Source organism: Grammomys surdaster, unplaced genomic scaffold (assembly GCF_004785775.1).
Source record: "Grammomys surdaster isolate TR1022 unplaced genomic scaffold, NIH_TR_1.0 265, whole genome shotgun sequence".
NCBI classification, from domain to species: domain Eukaryota; kingdom Metazoa; phylum Chordata; class Mammalia; order Rodentia; family Muridae; genus Grammomys; species Grammomys surdaster.
In genome coordinates this window covers 426,117-438,730 of record NW_021604706.1, presented here as the reverse complement: position 1 = coordinate 438,730, position 12,614 = coordinate 426,117, and the positions used below count along the sequence as shown (strand labels likewise).

The window sequence follows — 12,614 nt, the reverse complement described above, 5'->3', positions numbered from 1 at the left end:
TGGATGATCTGTGGAGGCAAGGACCTAAGAGATTAATCTCAGGATTGATTCTTGCTATGTATATGCCTTTCCTGTCATTATTAATTTAACAATCCCTGGGCATTAGCCCACCATATTAGGCAGATTTTCTGCAGATCAATGAAGGTGATATGATATATACAAATAAAGGATTTTTAAATTACTAATGATGATTCTATAATAATTCCTAAGTTTATACTAATAATTATTGACCCTTTATAATAAGGGCTGCAATTAAGGCCCTCTGTGATATGAAATCTACAATTAGAACTTTGCCAGTCTTTAAATGTCATGAGCTAATTGCACTAGATGGAAAGCAGGCATACAGATTTACAATTTAGGAATATAATCTTTTAGGCCATAAAACCATTAACTAATGGTCATAAAAGGAACAAACAATTTATTGTAGATACAAAGACAGAAGACAAAATATTGACTGGGTTTATCTATATAAAACTTTAATACTAGTCTACCTTATGACATAGTATGTTAGCTTAAACATAAGAATTATAGTTTTAGACTCTCAATGAAACTGTGGAGCTAGTGATAGATAATCAATGTCTAGTTAGATAACTAGTCTTAATGGAAACACATGCAAACATCTCTGTTGTAACTTCTTGTTCAATTTGTGGTTCGAATTTATGTTTGAACTTGTTGTGAACTTTTAGAATATCATGTAATCTAGTTTCCTAAAAAGGTACAAAAATAACCTAGGAATGATGACATTAAAGAGGCAGAAGGAGAATAGAAGCATTAGAGAGATGAGGAGTTGAGCAGATGGGGAGAAACATAGAAGAAGAGAACAGAATTAAGGATGTAGGAGAATAGAGAATAAGCAGAGTAGAAGCAAAATAGAAGCTGAACAGATAGCAGAAAATAGCAGAACAGAGCATAAAAGAGATGGAGACCAAAAAGGAGCTGCAGAGCGAGCAGAGGGAACAGAGAGAGCAGGCAGGCTTCTTAACAGTTTTTTTTTCTTTTTTTTTTCCAGGTTCATAATTGTACAAATTAAGTATTACATGATGAGTTCACAACTTCTTCAGGCACGGGACTTAACAGATGATGTCAGACATTTCAAAATTCATGTATGTTGCTCTCACAGCTGGAGATTTTTAGGCCTTAACTTGAAGTATAAGACTAACAAAGCAATGCCTTCATATGTGGCCAGGACACAATTCATTCTACCTGTGAGAGTATAAGAGTTGAAATATTTTTTAATGCCAGTGAACTGGAATTGGCCAACACTTTCTGGACCAGCCATGCTTCAATCTTCACCCAAATCACAAACTCTGCAGCTGATGTCCTTCAACAAATCCTGAGACAGATTCTTTCTTAAGAGCAAGTTTCTTCTTCTTCTTTTTTTAAATTTTTTTTATTGGATATTTTATTTACATTTCAGATGTAATCTGCTTTCCACATCCCCCCCACCAGGAACCCCCTATCCCACCCCCCTCCTGCTTCTATGAGGATGTGTCCCCACCCAACCTCCCACTCCCACCTCCCCACCCACAATTTCCCCCACACTGGGGTGTCCAGCCTTCACTGGACCAAGGACTTCCTCACCCACCTATGCCTGACAATGTCATTCTCCCCTATGTATACATCTGGGGCCATGGGCCCTTCCCTAAGTGCTCCCAGGCTGGTGGTTTAGACCCTGGGAGCTCTGGTTGGTTGGTATTGTTGCTCTCCTCATGGGGCCACAAACCCTTTCAGCTCCTTCAGTCTTCACTCTAACTCCTCCATTGGGAATCCCATGATCAGTTCAATGGTTAGCTGTGAGCATCTGCCTCTGTATATTTTAGACTCTGGCAGACCTCTAAGGAGACAGCTATATCAGCCTCCTGTCAGCATGCACTTCCTGGCATCCACATCAGCATCTATCTTTGGTGACTGCAAAAGGGATGGATACCCAGGTGAAGCAGTCTCCAGATGGCCCTTCCTTCAGTTTCTGTCCCACTGTTTGTCTCCTTATTTGCTCCCATGAGTATTTTGTTACTCCTTCTAAGAAGCACCGAAGCACCCACACTTTGGTTCTTAGTCATCAGGGAAATGCAAATTAAAACAACCCTGAGATTCCACCTCACACCAGTCAGAATAGCTAAGATCAAAAACTCAGGTGATTGCACAATGTCCTCTGAAGCTTGGCAACTGCAAGATCCTGCTTAGCAACTGCAGATAGACTCAAAGCAGTGTACCATATCATCTTAAGAATAGCAGGGAGACCATAACTCAAGCAGTGTACCATATCTTCTGAAGAACAGCAGGTAGATCATAATTCAAGGCAGTGTACCGTATAGACCATGACATGTTTCAAGGCACAGGCCAAGAAGATTTTGTACTTTTCCACCATCTGGCCCCTCTTACCCCCTCCCCTTGTGAAACATGCTATAAAAAAGCATTTCATGTTCAAAAATAAATAAATTATTTATTAAAAAAAAAAAAACAACTCAGGTGATAGCAGACGCTGGCGAGGATGTGGAGAAAGAGGAACACTCCTCCATTGCTGGTGGGATTGCAAGCTGGTACAACCACTCTGGAAAGCAGTCTGGCAGTTCCTCAGAAAAATGGACCCAGCTATACCACTCCTGGGCAAATACCCAGAAGATGCTCCAACACATAACAAGGACACATGCTCCACTATGTTCATAGCAGCATTATTTATAATAGCCAGAAGCTGGAAAGAACTCAGATGTCCTTCAACAAAGGAATGGATACAGAAAATGTGGTACATTTACACAATGGAATATTACTCAGCTATTAAAAACAATGAATTGGAGAAATTCCTAGGCAAATGGATGGAACTAGAAAATATCATCCTGAATGAGGTAACCCAATCACAAATGAACATACATGGTATTCACTCACTGATAATTGGATATTAGCCCAGAAGCTTGAAATATCCAAGATACAACTGACAAGTCACATGAAGCAAGTTTCTTCTTATTGACAAGGGCAGGGCTTTTTTTTACTAACAGAAATAAAAAGGGTAGACTTTTTAACTTTTTCTGTGCAATAAAGGTTGAATCTTATTTTTCATCCAGAACGAGTGAGTTCTTTCTGTGCTGGCACTTGGGCTTTAGCCCCACCCACAAAATATATCTATACCATATATAAATATATGAGTGTGTGTTTATGTAAGTATGTAAGTTGATGAGACAGATTGCTGGGCTGACAAATAAGTATGTGATCATGAATGTGTATGTATGAATATGTGTATAAACATAGGTGTTTATGCATATTTGCATTTGTAAAAGTTTTTCCATTTGTGAGTGACTCTCTTCTCCTGATTCCATAAAAGCTAATTGCTTTAAATCTCCCTCCTGCCTGGCCAGGGAGAGGCCAAACTTCTGGGCAAGAGAGAATCCCTAGCAATTAATCCTTTATTTAATCCCCTCCTGTCAAGCAACAAGTGTTAATTCACTAGATATCTGCAGCTTCTGGGCTCAGAGTAATTTAGGTTAAGACAGAATTATCAAGCACAGAGAATTATAAAGTAAGTAAGAGTTGAGTTTTCTAGGTCTTAACAAGCAGAGAATTATAAAGTAGGCAAGAGTTGAGTTTTCTAGCGCTAACCAAGCACAGATATTTATAAAGTACATAATAGAGAGATAAAGAGTTAAGTTTCTTCAGCATTTAATGAAACATAGAACAGTAATAAAGAGTTAAGTTTTTAGCAAAGAACAATATGAAAGAGTTAAGTCCCCAGTAAAAGGATTTCACGGCGTGCAGCTTGTAACAGATCACAGCAGACTAGACAGTTCCACAAGGGGAGGTTTATTAAGAGAGTGGGAGAGCGAGAGGAGAAAGAGAAGGGTAGAGAGGGTAGAGGCCGGCCATTACCACGTGGAGAGAGGGGGAAGGCAAGGGGGTAGGGGAGATGGCAACCTGCAGGCACGGGGTCGGGGTCGAGGGGCCAAGAGAGTGAGGAGGGGGCAGGCAGCCCCTTTTATTGTGGGCAGGGCTACCTGCTTGTTGCCAAGTAACTGTGGAGAGGAGCAGCGTACCTGGCCACTTCCAAGTAACTGTGGAGGTGGAGTTTAACAGGTTACTAACACCCAGCACTTAATGAAATACAGAACAATAAGAAAGTGTTAAGTAGTAAAATGTAGCACAGAGAGTTATAAAGAAAAGAAGCCAGCAGCTTTTAGTCACAGATTAAGAAAAAAAAAGTTTAGATTTTTAGAAGTCATCAACTCCAGCACCTATCATAGTTAAAGAGTGAAAAGGCTGGCTGGAGATCATCAATCTTTTGATCTGTGTGCCCTTCCCCTAAGGCCAAGCAGAGGCACCCAGCAAAAAGTTACCCATAAGGAGCCTCAACTGACCTTAAAGGTTAAAAAAGGGGGGGGGGCATTGCTCTTTTAGAGGACCTAAGTTTGGTTCCCCAGTATCTGAATTGGGTGGCTCACAACTATCTGTCCTCCAGAAGATCTGACACCTTTATCCTTTGCAGTTACTTGCACTCACAAGCACATAGATACACAGACACACACACACAGACACACACACACAGACACACACACACACACACGTACATGCACACATTTAAAAACAGTAATTAATCTTTAAAAACTGTTTTTGCAGGGCTGGAGAGATGGCTCAGAGGTTAAGAGCAGTGGCTGCTCTTCCATAGATCCTGAGTTTAACTCCCAGCAACCATCTCACAACCAATGACTCACAACCATCTATAAACGCAATCTAATGCCCTATTGTGATAGAACACTCACATGAATTAAAGAAATAAATAAATCTTAAAAAAAAAACCTGTTTTTGCTTTTGTTTTTGTTTTTTGGTTCCCCTGCAGGAACTATAGCCCAAAAAAACTGCCTGGTAATAACACAGAACAGAAAGAACCAGACTAGACTTTATAAAGGACAAACAACGATTTTACAAGCCTGTGGATTAAACCCTGAGTATGGGCAATTGACATGCCAAGTAGAACAATCACAGCCACATCAGCTAGAATAGAAAGATAAGTTCCATTTCTAAATATATCAGTAGTTGTAACTTTCCTTCATGGTTTAGTTCTAATTGCTTTTCTTTGGTAGTACTGGTATTCAGTGGCTACAGCCTCATAGGACCTTTCTTTTAATCTATCCTACCATTGGATTCCTCCTTAAAGTTGTCCTCTTGTATTTTCCGACATACATAGTCATTAGTATGTTTTTGTTTTGTTTTGTTTTGTTGTTAACAATCTGAGGAATCATACCCTTGAAACATGCTTTTTAAAGATGACTCTCCTGGAATAAGCACGCTGTGGCTTTCCCGGCTCTTGGATTTTCTGGGGTTACTGGTTGATATAATTCTATTGCTTAAACCTTTCATTTTTTTCTTTATCTTGAATTTTTGTTTTCTGGGATATGTGAAAGTTTCAAATTAAGATGCTTATGAGACAAGTATTGCATCCAAAACTATAGGAAATCTGGAGTCTCCTCTTCTAATCAATAGGTGAAAATAGGAAGAAAGACTTATGACCCTTCTTAGGCAGAAATTATACCTCTTATCAACATAGAAGAAGCTATAAAAGACTAATCAAAAAAACCCTTCAGCTGCCTGGAAAGATTTCTAGGACCATGCTAGTGAGGAGCAGGAATTCATAGCAGGAAAAGGATGATGTGGAAATGAAGGCATCAGGACTAACAAACGAAAGAAGCCAGTTGGCAGAAAAGGACCAGAAATCCTTCCCAATCTGAGGTACAGGTAACAGACAAGAAACAAAGTATCATGACACAAATATGGAAGGACATGGGTGCTATGAAAATAACCTATAAAAGGTCACCTATAAAAACCCACGTGGCATGGGAATTTGGAGTATCTCTCTTTTGTTCATCCTATCTCATTTCCACCCTGAGTATCTTTTTTCTTCCTTGATAAAGTGTCTCTATTTTTCTCACTATTCATGTGTTCCTGACCTAATTGGTTGGAGAACACAAAGTCCTGGAAATTCAGCAGGTGTCTTCCAAACTCAGCTATACATCAAAAGAACATGGTATAGATTAATCTGGTTCTGTTGCAGTAGTGGCATAAAATTAGAACTAGGTAGAACACTGTTCTAATCTTACTTAAAAGTTTCAAAATAAGACCTGGAAGATTCAAAATGCTTGCAGTGATTCAACTCCATTCTCAAACCAACCTAAGAATATTTATAGAAATTAAAACAAGCCAGGCGGTGGTGGCGCATGCCTTTAATCCCAGCACTTGGGAGTCAGAGGCAGGCGGATTTCTGAATTCGAGGCCAGCCTGGTCTACCTAGTGAGTTCCAGGATACCCAGGGCTACACAGAGAAACCCTGTCTCGAAAAACCAAAAAAGAAAAAAAGAAAAAAAAAGAAAAAGAAAGAAAGAAAAGAAAAAAAGAAATTAAAACAAGATCCAGTTGCTTTCTCGTTGGTTTAAGGTCTATTCCCCAGGAAGAAATGCATTGTAAATCTTGTCAAGAACCCATGGTTGCCGAGGTCACAGGTCCCAGTAAGGGAATCTACTACTAATATTCTACTAAATCAGAATAGCATTAAATAGCTCTCTAGATTCAGATCTATACCAATAGATTAGAGCAGCTTTCAGTCGTCACTGGAGAAGATTCTTTGTATAGTGGATGGTGGTCAACACAGAAACTAAGCTAAAAGTACAGAGAATAAGTGTTAGAGGAGTGCTTAGCCAAGAAAGAATATCTTACATCACTCCTATCAACTAGCTTTGGCAAGCATCCTAGAAGAAAGGGCAGAAAGATTGAAAGAGCAGGGAGGTCCAGGACAACCAAAGAGAAACTCTTCTTCTGGATAAACAGAATTGCTACATTCCTGAATCTCAGCAGCTGTGGCTGTCTGCACAGGATTTACAAAAGATTAAGCCAGTCAACACTCAACCCCTGAGGAGTTATTGGTAATTGTTTAAAGCTTTTGTTGGGTCTAAGCATCTTCTAGGGTAGTCTTTAAGGTCTCTTTTTATAGAATCATATCATTTGCAAATAATAACAATTTCTTACTTGTATCCCTTTTATTATTTCTATTGTTTTATTGCTGTGGCTAGAATTTCAAGCATTACATTGAACATGACTGTTGGAATTAAAACAAAAAAAAAAACTTAACTTGTTCCCGATTTTTTGTTTGTTCGTTTGTTTTATTTTTGAGACAGTCTTTCTATTACCTCACTCTGACTGGTCTGGAACTCTCTATGTAGACCAGACTGGCCTTGAACTCATAGAAATCAACCTGTTCTTCTTCACAAGTGTCAGGATTGGTCCTAGTTTTAAAAGAAATACCTTTGCTTTTCCTCATTCAGTATAGTGTTGCCTCAAGACCTGTCATACACAGGCTTTATTATGTTGAAGTATGTTCCTCCTCTTTATAATTTATTCAGCATATGACTCATGAAAGGATGGCCCTTTTCAAAGACCTTTTATGCAACTATTGAAACAATATTGATTTTTTTGGTCCTTGATTCTGTTTTTCTGTTGGTCCTTGATATGCTTTTTTACATTTATCTTTTTTTTCTTTACTTATTGCACTAACCTTGCATTCTTAGAATAAATACAATTTTATCATGACAGGATTATTTTTTAAATGTGTTGTTGAATTCAGTATGCTTTTAAATTTTATTTTTTATGTGTTTGTGTTTTATTTGCATGTATATCTGTGAACTATGTGCATGTCTAGTGTCCATGGAGATCAAAAGAGGCCATCAGATCTTCTGGAACTGGAGTTACAGACAATGATAAACTGCTGTGTAAGATCTGGGAATTGAACCTAGGGTCCTTTGCAAGAAAATGTGCTCTTAACCAATGAGCCATCTTTCTAGCCCCAGGATGCATTTTTTCCAGTTTTAAAAATTATATTTCATTCATTTATTTTATTCATTTATGCACATGTGTTGAAAGGTCCCCGGATAGGGGAGATCCCCACTCAAGCCACAGGAGATTACATCCACCCAGAATCACGCAAGAGACCGAACTTGCTGCAAACTGCAAAAGGCTTTATTTTGGGATATCAACCGGCTGAGGTGGAGACTCACAAGAGGAGCGTCAACCCCTAGGCTCAGGAGCAAGGGGTATTTAAAGGAGAAAACCACAAACCAGGGGGGTGAAGGGGGAAACCAAGAGGGAACAGTGGAAAATCCCAACCCACATCATAAAAATAGTAGAAAATTTTTAACTCATTATTTGGCTGGTCATAAACCAGGGTGGGGAGTGGGAAACATCCTGTACACATTTTATTCAAGAATGTGACCTTAACCTGACCATTTTCTTATGGCCAGCTTCTTCCTGGAGTGACTTAGCCAATCTGTATTACTAGTTCTACTATTCTTTGTCAGAAAGACCTAGCTGACTTGCCCCCTGGCTAGTTCTTTCTTTGGGTGACCAGCTAGTTCTTGGAACCTAGGCCTGTGAACTTGCTAACCTTAATTCAGATGGAGGGTCTTAAACTTCTCTATGAATTTTTACATCCTTTCAGTGTTACAGTGTGTATATGGAGATAAGAAGACAACTTGCAACAGCTAATTCTCTCCTACCATGTGGGTCCCAGGGATTGAACTGGGTTGTTGGCAGGCATCTTTATCTGATGATTCACCAGCTCACTGGCCGTTAGTATGTGTTTTTAAAAAGATTTTTACACAAGTAAATTGACCTAAAATTTTCTTTTTGTTGTTGTATTTTAATCTGGTTTGGTATCAGAATAATACTGGCTTCCTAGAATGGGTTTACGTTATTTATAGCCCTTGATTCAATTTTGGTAAGTCATACGTGTCTAGAAATTTGTTCAATTCTTTAGACATTTTTCTTATTTATGAGGAGATATGTATTCAGAATATTGTCTAATAACTTTAATTTCAATGTTACATATTGTAATATCCTTCTTTCATCTCTAATTTCTCTCACTTTCTTTTTTTTTCTTTCTTTTTTTTTTTTTTTTTGGTGGTGAATATTTCCTGTTTATTGCCAGTAGACTGAACCTGACATTTCATACTTGCCAAACAAAGGCAACTTCTAAAATTCCATTAAGAGCTGAGTAATTATGGTAAATAAAGATCCAGGAGTGAGTGGAAAGGACTGTGTCTTCCTGTAACCAGACTAAGGACAGTTGTTAAGACAGGACCGGTGGCAGGTTCTAGTTGGTAGCTTGTAGTCTTTTTTTTTTTTTTAATTTATTTTTTCTCAAATCATAATTCATTCACACAGGGGTTATAAACACAGAAAGGCAGGATGTGGGGAAGGGAATGACACTGGAGTGTGGGTGATCAGGAGGAATACAGATATCACCAGAACCGGGTATCAGCTGGGTGAAGGTTCAGGGGACAAGTCACTATGACTCTGCCTATGACTTGCTTGTCCTTATCTAAGTTGGTATTATCTGCCCAGGCTACCTATTTACAAGGTCTATGACTACTCAGGCTTGTAAACTTCCACCAAAAGCTGCCTGTTGACATTAGCTTATAGCCATCTGTTTCAATGTTTTTCCACTGAGACCCAAGACTTGGTGTTAGTATACATGTATGACAGGCCTATTGCTGATTTTAGGCCTATGGCTGATTTTAGGCCTTCAGTAGGTAAGCAGGGCTGCCCCTGTCATCTCCTCCCTTCTCTAAGTATAGACGGGCTGTGGCAATTCTAAACTTGCGAAGGTGGGGATAGAGGCCTGACCTCCAGTATTCGAAGGGGACCTTGTAATGGCTCCAGTCCCCCTGTCGTTGTCCAGTGAGGCATGAAGGCCATACCCATCCCGATGTCTTTTTCCTGGAGAGGGGATACTTTTGACATCAACCCCTATGCAGTCAGGCTTGTCCCTCAGGGAACCCAGATAGATATTTTTATCTTTTATTTATATTCCCTTGCAGTGCTTAGCCTTGCAGCCTAAGCAAGAATTCAGATCGCCTGACAGAGGGGGTTCTGGGTGGCCCCTTTCTGCTTGGTTTAGGAGCAGAAGTCCCTCCTTTTAGGTTGGGTGGAGATGGGTTTTGGAAACACACTGCATAAAGTAACAACCTCATCTTGAGTCTCGTGGTCCTCCACAGCTAACTTATGATAATATGTTAGGAGCCGCGTCCGCCATCGGAACATGGCGCCGGTTTCCTGCTTCCTGGTTCTTCTTGCGAGCTTTGCTTGAATGTGCGCCTGCGCAAGGCGCGAAAATCAGTATGCTAATTTGGCGACATCATAAGAGCCAATGAGTGTGCGGCACATCTCCTAAAGCGCTATATAAGCCACTAGCTTTTGGGGCTTGGGGTCCCTCGTCTCACTACCATCTAAGAGAGCTGTAACACTAAAAGAGCTGTAATAAAAATGCCAGAAGAATCCTGAAGCGTGGCGTTCTCCTTTTCGGCGAGGCGGCGCCCCGCAATAATATATCTGAATAGGTTTTGCTACCAATTTATCTGTTGTTTCACAGAGTTAGTCCACCTATTTGAGAGCCAGGGACCAGCAGAAAAAAGCAAAAAGAACCCAAATAATGGTCCCAAGATGGGAGGAAATAGGGTTGACAACCTTGGAGAGGCTGAAAACCAATTCTTGTACCAGCCTTCATCTGTCTCTTTCTCTCTCTGATTTTTCTTAGGGCCTTCACTATCTGTTTCTTTAACCCTTCTTGTCTTGTCTATGTAAAGGCAACCTTCTTATTTAAGAGCTATACACAGTCAAGAGCTGTACACAGCCTCTTCTATTGTAATAGAGTAAATCAAGTCCAATAAGGATCTTTGCGATTTTAGGAGGTCTCTTCAGACAGTGAAACGAGGGATTTCTTCAGATTAGTGATGTCAATCTCTAGCTGTTTGATGTTCTTGTCAGTGGCCCTTCAAATGTCTGAGTAGTATAAGTTCAGAGGCCAGCATCTGGATTAGAACTTCCAACAGCAGACATCACGGGTGATTGATTTTTACCTTGAAAGGAAAAAGAAGGGAATTCTCAGGGAGATTTCTCTTCCCTGGATGTAAATTGTTATTCATCGTATTTATGGTTTTGCCTGGCTTTGTGGGGATATCTATTTTTTTTTATTAATCTTTTTGGTAGCCAGTTAGCTGTGCCTTCTGTGGTATCAGACAGGCATATCAATCCTCGGCCCCATAAGGGAACTGGGTCTGGGCCATTCCCTTTAAGGGTAAGAGGGTCCTTCCCCATATCTGTGGCAAAGTTTTGTTGATCTCGGTGGTGCCAGAGGCAATCAGCAGCAGATTTGCCATGAGCTTTCAGCTTTAGAGAAATAAAAGTGAATAAGGTATGATGGAGAGTATTTCAGGGGGACTCCTTCTGAGGGGGTGCTATTCCCCCTCTTTTGTTTTTAAAGCCAATTTTTCAGAGTTCTTGTAAAATCAGGGCAGAAGCGCCAACAGTCGCTCCTTCCACACTCAGAGAGTCATGAAGACCCTATTGAAGAATATATAAATCTATGTTAATAATCTTTTGTCAAAGGACTGTTATAGCACAGCTGACAACTAATCAGACTATATAATATATCGATTAGTAATAGCTTCTTCTACTTTTTGTGAGATTACTTCTCTTTTGTCAATTAATTGTTGAAGAAAATTAGGATTTACATCTCTCTTGAGAATATTGAACAGAGATTTAAATTCTTTTGTGGAGAGCTTAAAATAGGATCTTAGCCAATTAGCAACTCCTAGAAACTTTTGAAAATAATTTAAAATAAGTAAACTCTCTCCCTCTCTCTCTCTCTCTCTTTTTTTAGACCCTTTATCTGTGTGTGTGTTTTTTTATTTGATATTATACGCATTTACCTTTCAATGTTATCTCCTCTCCCATTCTCCCCTAAAGCCCCTTTTCCCATACCCCCTCCTCCTAATTTTTGTGAGGGTGTGCTCCAAACATCTTCCCAGTCCCATCTCCCTGCTCTCGAATTCCCACACAGTAGGGGATCCAAACTTTTGGGGACCATGGCCCTCCACTTTCACTGAAGTCTAACAAGGTCACCCTCAATTGCCTATACAGGTGCATGAGTCCCTCCCTTTGTGGTCTCTGGTTGGTGGTTTAGACTTTAGGAGCTCTGGTTGAACTTTTGATACTCCTTCTAGAAAGGACCAAAGCATCCACACTTTGGTCTTCCTTCTTCTATGTGAGTTTTATGTGGTCTATACGTAGTTTCTTAGAAATTGTGAGCTTTTGGGCTAATATCCACTTATCAGTGAGTGTATACCATGTATGTTCTTTTGAGATTGGGTCACCACACTCAAGATGATATTTTCCAGCTCCATCCATTTGCCTAAGAATTTCATGAACTCATTGTTTTTAATAGCTGAGTAGTACTCCGTTGTATAAATGTACCTCATTTTCTGCATCCATTCTTCTGTTGAAGGGCAACTGGGTTCTTTCCAACTTATGGCTATTATAAATAAGGCTGCTATGAACATGGTGGAGCATGTATCCCTGTTGTATGTTGAAACATTTTTTGGGTATATGCCTAGGAGTGGTATAGCTGGGTCCTCAGGTAACACTAAGGTTCAATTTTCTGAGATACCACCAGACTGCTTTCCATAGTGGTTGTCCAATTTACAATCCCACCAACAGTGGAGGAGTGTTCCTCTTTCTCCACATCCTCACCAACATCTGCTGTCATCTGTGTTTTTGATCTTAGCCATTCTGACTGGTGTGAGGTG

General features: G+C 39.8%; 1 pseudogene; it reads right to left on the bottom strand.

Annotated features, from left to right (window-relative positions):
* Positions 1 to 1,070: 1,070 nt before the first annotated feature.
* LOC114628150 lies at positions 1,071 to 1,279 on the bottom strand (annotated as a pseudogene).
* Between the last annotated feature and the right edge of the window lie 11,335 nt (positions 1,280 to 12,614).